Genomic DNA, 6052 nt, shown 5'->3' with positions numbered 1-6052 from the left:
AAAATAAAGATATCTACAAATCCTCTATCTCTTTTTAGATAAACAAATGCATTTATTATCTGTGACCGCTTGACTATATAGCTCATTTTATGCAAGTTAGGATGAGGGTAAATTGCCAGCAAGTCATTGTGTCCTTCGTCCTTTTTTTTTCAAGCTGTGGAAACCTACACATGCAAGTTTGTAAATAAGAAAGTCATTGATTGTTTGTTTTTGTATGCCCCGCAGCTAAAAGTTGGGTGGTGGCATATTGGTTACCCTTGTCCGTCCGTCCCTTAAGTTTTCGCACAAGAAGTCGGGAACTTTTCCACCGGAGTTCATGAGTTCACTCCAATTTTTAGTGGGGTTCGTGTCACTCAATCTTTAGTTTTCTGTGTTGTTTTGTGAACCTTCGTTTGTTTTGTCTTTTTTATTTAGGCCACGGTTTTGTCTTTTTGTCTACCATGCAAGCTGCGGAAAAAAAAACTGGACGGAGGTTATCTGAGCTACAAACTGCAGCTTGTCTGGTAGTACGATCATCAGTTGTGATCGGGAAGTCTTGTTCGTTCTAGTTGTTATTTTATTTTACTTGGTTGCCTATCTGTCAATAAAAAAAGATGGTGACCAGCGGGGGACTTAATTTAACATAGGGCTCTGTGTGAAATACATTACAATATCTCCTTTTTTGGAACCACTGATTGGATGGAAACCGATCATAGCAGAAACGTTACTTGTAAGATGTTGACCAAGTGTTCGGTCTTACTTTGGTGCTGATCTGTCTTTCAAAATGGCTGCCAGTGGGGTACTTAGTTTAACATAGGACCCTTTAAAAAACCTTCTTCTTCAGAACTGCTGAATGGATTAAAATCAAATATAACACAGATGTTCCTCAGGTCCTTATTGAATATTGTTACTTTAGTGCTAATCCAAAATGGCCAACAGTGGGACGTAGCTTAACATTGGTCCTACTGGAAGTGTAAAAAATGTCTGCATGAAATCTACCACTGTAGCAATTAAAATCAATACAGCAAGCCTGTTTCTTGTGAGGTGGGTACTAATTATTATTACTTAACAAGTCCATTTCTAAAGGAGTAAGTGCACCAGTTGAACAACAGGCGAGCGGTTACATGCTCGTATGAGCCTCTAGGTAATATGCCATATGATGTAGGTCTTCTAATCTTGCATGAATATGCATCGTTGAGTAGGTCAGCATTCAAGCAAAAGTAGGTCATTTTGACCTAGATTTTATGCATCAGTGACCAGGTTAAAGTTCATGTCAAAGCTTCTGAAGATACTGTAAGATATAGAGACTTCTAAGCTTGCATGCAGATGCATATTTGAGATCAAGCATCCAAGTAAAAGAAGGTGACTTTTACCTAGTTGTTATGCTTCAGTGACAAGGTAAACGTTAATGTCCTAGCTCTTGTCTAAGGATACTGTAGGTGTGGGGACTTCTACGCTTGCCTGCAATTTGGTTTGGAGAGTAGGTCAGCAGCTACGCCAGTTGGGTTGGTCACTTTGACCTATATTTTATGTTTCAGTGACAAAGTTAAGATTTACGTCCAAGCTTCAATTTGAGGGTACTATAGGATATAGGGACTTCTACACTTGACAAAGTAGATTCCTTGTAACGAAAATTCTTGATCTGCTATTGCCTCTGAAATGATTATTCTGTCAAACACTGCAGACATTTATATGAAAAATGTTTTCATGATATAAATTGGTGGTCATGTCCGTGAGATAACTATTTGAATTCTTTCTTTTGGGTTGTAATGATTATCTTGCAATTGTTTCAAAATAAATGTACAAAGATACCGGTTTTTTGGACGGGCAGACTTGCATTGACATAAATATATGACACCAGACATCCAGATCCTTTCGAAACACCAACTTCACTTGAATGATCACGAGTATGTTCTTGAATGTTTAGTTTACATCATTGTTATGTGGCCAGATGCAGGCTACCCTTGGGTGTGAGGATTCCTCACTGCTCATTGGAGACACATGAGTCACCCTGTGCTGTATTTGCAATTTAACTCACATGTTGGGTTGTTGTCTCTTTGGCACATTCCCCATTTCCATTCATTTTTCTATACAAGGATATGATACTTTTGAACACTTCAAGAATAAATAAACTATATGGGTGTCTACCGTGTCAAAAACCTGGAGGTGACAAGTCCTAAATGTTCTGACATAGATATCAGTTGACGGTTCTTTTTCATGAATGCTTGCAAAGTTTGAATTAGTATAAAAGACGTGAAATAGTATAACAAATAACTTTTATTCGTAACAAATGTAAACAAGTTCCTCTTGGAAATAAATATTTTAAAAAATTAAATAAACCTGTCAAGGAAAAAGAAAGATTGTATACTGTTTATGACATTAAAAAATCATTGCAAATTATATAGATAATACATTTCAATACCTTTGAATATCCTCTTTGCTTAGGCTACAATTAGGAAAAAAATATTGTTAGCCCTAACCTGTGTCCACATTATTCGTCTTGGGTAGATAGGTATGTGATTTTTTTCCCTATATATTTTTATATACAAGTTGTAACATTTGTGCTTTAAAAGTCATTTAAATGTTGTTGTTTTTTTAGAGAAACTGTGCACAGTCCACACATTTTTAAAACTGTTTTCTTTTTTTGTAAAAAAAATTTAAAAGAAAATTCTCAATAATTTATTTTGGGGTATGCATCTTTTTTCAGGGTTGGTAGGATAAGGGGAAACAAACTTTTTTTTCAATTCTATTACTCCATGTAAATTATTCAACCAGTACAACTGATTTCTCTGTTGGATCAATAAACAACATACATATTTTCATGGCTAGTGTACATCAGAATTTTACCAAAGACAAGCTACAACAGCAAAACTGATTATGTTCTGAGGCTACCCTGGGGAAAACATGCACACTTAAATGACAAATCAATTTCAACACAATCACTGCCACACACTTTTCTGTCTACCCAAACAGACTGTATAAAAACATATAATGAAAATAAAAACAAAAGTTACAATTACATTAAATGTAAAAACAGTTAACAGAAAAATCATGTCATTTTTTTTGGAACAAGATCTCGCAGAATGCTTGTGAATTCTTTAAACACTTCCATCTTTTCCTTGTGATGCCTTTCTGTGGTCTTTTGGAGATTGTCCAATCTTTCATCAACTTCTCCTTTTTCCATCCTTTTCTTTTTCTTTCCCTTTGTGCCAGCTGTAAACTAATAGTATTTTAATAAGAAATTGTCAGATTTCAGTACTCCAAATTAGTGGTAGACTGTGATAAATCATTCAGGTTAACAATAAATACCAGTTATTCATAAGCACAATACAGAAACACTGAGGAAAATTTACCAACAATCACTCAAGTGGGTAATATTTTAACAATATCACAAAATGTAGACCGTCCACGGGTGGTGAAGTTTACCAGGAAAAATTATATTGCCTAAGCAACAGGCGAGAAGAAATATCAATTTTCCAGTCCATATCACAACCCGAGGGGTGTCCAAATTTTGCGAAATCATTAAAGATTGTGTTTATTGCATTGAAGAGCCATTAAAATCAATGATTAATTCATCATTTTACTTTAACCTATGCTATTAACTCTATTCAGGAGTTCACATTGCATAAACAGCTGCACTGAATTAAAAAGATTCAAACTCAAATCCCAATGGATAAATCATAACACTTCTTATAATGCCATTATGAAGCAGCAGAGATAATGGTTTCTTTGGCATCACTCTTGTGATGTCACTTACAAACCAAAAATTTGAACCGGCTACTACTACTACTTTGGATTTCTTCATGTCAGCTGACTGACGTTTAGCCAATAGAATATTAGAATCTAATAAACACACAACTACAGTACCTTCTTCACTATCTCCACTATCTTCAGTTTTTTTTCTTTTTTCTCCTTCAACTTTGTCTTTTCTTTTTTCTTCTGAAGCACCTAAAACAAAAAAAAAACATGAAAAGGTTTGGTTGGTAGAGCATTGATATAATTTCAAGACAACTGTTGTAGAAGTTGATTAGGCACTTGAAAATACCAGCAAAATCTAATTTGACACAGAGAAATTCAATCAAATTCTGTGGTATGACCTCAATATTGTGACACAGTAGATGCAGGTACACTGTAATCAATATGAATTGTTTCCATAAATTTTGATTCTCATCAAGTTCTTGATATTTAAGGGCCAGTGGAGTGCTTTGCTAGGCAATTGGAGCTAGGGAGTAATATATCGTGTTTTTGCTAATTCTTTTATCATATATTTAAAAGAAATAATATGAAATATATGCTCAAAAGACACGATCCACATCTTACATACCTTTTATAACAAATATCCAAAAGCCAAATTTAACTGCGTGTAAAGCGCTTTTTTGGATTTATCTTCATCAGACACGCTAGAGGCCAAAAATATGTTGTTTTAAAATCCTCGTAACTACTTGTGTTGTTTTGTCCAAAGGTAAGAGTTGTTAATTTACTTTGTATGTATTTCAATCACCAAATTCTGTCTCATTAAGTACTTTAAGAGGGCTGAAAATCAGGTGATAACATTCTGTTTTCCAGTTTATATGGCCAAATATTATTTTCTTTTTCTTTAATATGTTTATGGTATTGAATAATTAAAAGCAATTTTACCAGGTTTCTCTTTACTTTGGAGAAATGTACAGGATTTACATCAGCCTGGTTTGAAAAAACCTCATCCAGCTTTTCAGCAATGGTGTCTTCTTCAGGATTGCCTTCCCCACTTTTGTCGCTGAATTTTTGGTTTCTCAGCTGTTTTTCTTTTAATGACTTGATTTTGAGTCTACACTGCTCTGATGAAAAGTCATATAAACCTCTTCATCTTGTCACTCATAAGTTGCCACTTGTTTTTCCCTGGCTTTTTAGAATCTTCCATCTCTTTGTAATGCTCTAAGAGCAGTTTCATACTTTTATCATCCCATGTGGTATTACAGAGAGAGGTCACATTGTTCTCTGGTAAAAAAAAAATGACTGGCCCTAAATATAACTGGACTAATATTAGTACCCAACCGGCAGCCCGTTAAACCCTGTACATTGGGGACATAAGTTTCATTAAGCTTTTAAACTTGACTTTCAAGATCATGAACCAAACCTATATACAGCAAGCAGTCTAATACTAAACAACAGCGCTGCCAAAGTTATGAACAGGACATGAATCTGTACAGACAGAGGGACAAATAGAAAGTGTCATTCCTATGTACCCCACCCCCTTTTTGAACTTTGTTCGCTGAAAGCTACAAAACAGGATTTAGAGCCTTGTTCCTTGATAATTTGATTTTTTAAATGTATTGGGTGTGATATTGTCCCATGTACATTTACTTCATATCCCTATTTTCTATGTACATGATGTTGGAGCATATTTCATATGAAACTACTATACAAAATGTACATGGTACGGGTACACAGTTATCGTCCTTTGATTTTCGTTGTCCACAAATATAGTCCCTAGTGTGGACAGTGTGTTACTTGTCGATTTTTTTTATACCCCTTCCGAATTTATTTCTCCATGTTTTATGACTCAAATAGTAAGTAGGGGGGTGAAATGACACTGTAAAAAAATTTGGGTCATGAATTTTAAAGTAAAGTAGTGATTTGGTCCAGCTGAAAAATGTTAAAAATTAGCACTTCGGAGGCTGTCAAAAGATTTGAAGACCCCCTTAGCATGAAATTGTCCATATTTTGAGTTAGAGCCGATGAAGTTTTCTATAATTTTGATATAATTTGTCCCAAAAGTAGTACAACACACTGTAAAAATATTATTGAGAAAGCGCAGGTGGGATTTTTTTAATTTTCATTTATTGTCTAAAAGAAATGCACTACGAAATAACTGTGTACTCGGACCTAAGAGGTGAAATCTGGAAATATAGAATCTGTACTTTGGCAACTTCCCTGAATGATTTGATGGTGTCAATTTATCAAATAGCATAAAACTAAAGGATTTAAACTTTTATTTGATAGAATTTCTGCAAAAATGACCAATTTTGGCATTTTATGGTCAAAATAAGCATTTCATAGCTTTTTCAATTTTGATGCATAAGTGGCATTCTGA

The 6052-nt window shown here is 34.6% G+C and overlaps 1 pseudogene; it reads right to left on the bottom strand.

Moving 5' to 3' along the window:
- Nucleotides 1–2323: 2323 nt before the first annotated feature.
- On the bottom strand, nucleotides 2324–5078 carry LOC127723996 (uncharacterized; annotated as a pseudogene).
- Between the last annotated feature and the right edge of the window lie 974 nt (nucleotides 5079–6052).

This window comes from Mytilus californianus, unplaced genomic scaffold (genome assembly GCF_021869535.1).
Source record: "Mytilus californianus isolate M0D057914Y unplaced genomic scaffold, xbMytCali1.0.p SCAF_14, whole genome shotgun sequence".
In the NCBI taxonomy this organism is placed as follows: Eukaryota; Metazoa; Mollusca; class Bivalvia; order Mytilida; family Mytilidae; genus Mytilus; species Mytilus californianus.
This window is presented reverse-complemented; position numbering and strand designations above follow the sequence as displayed.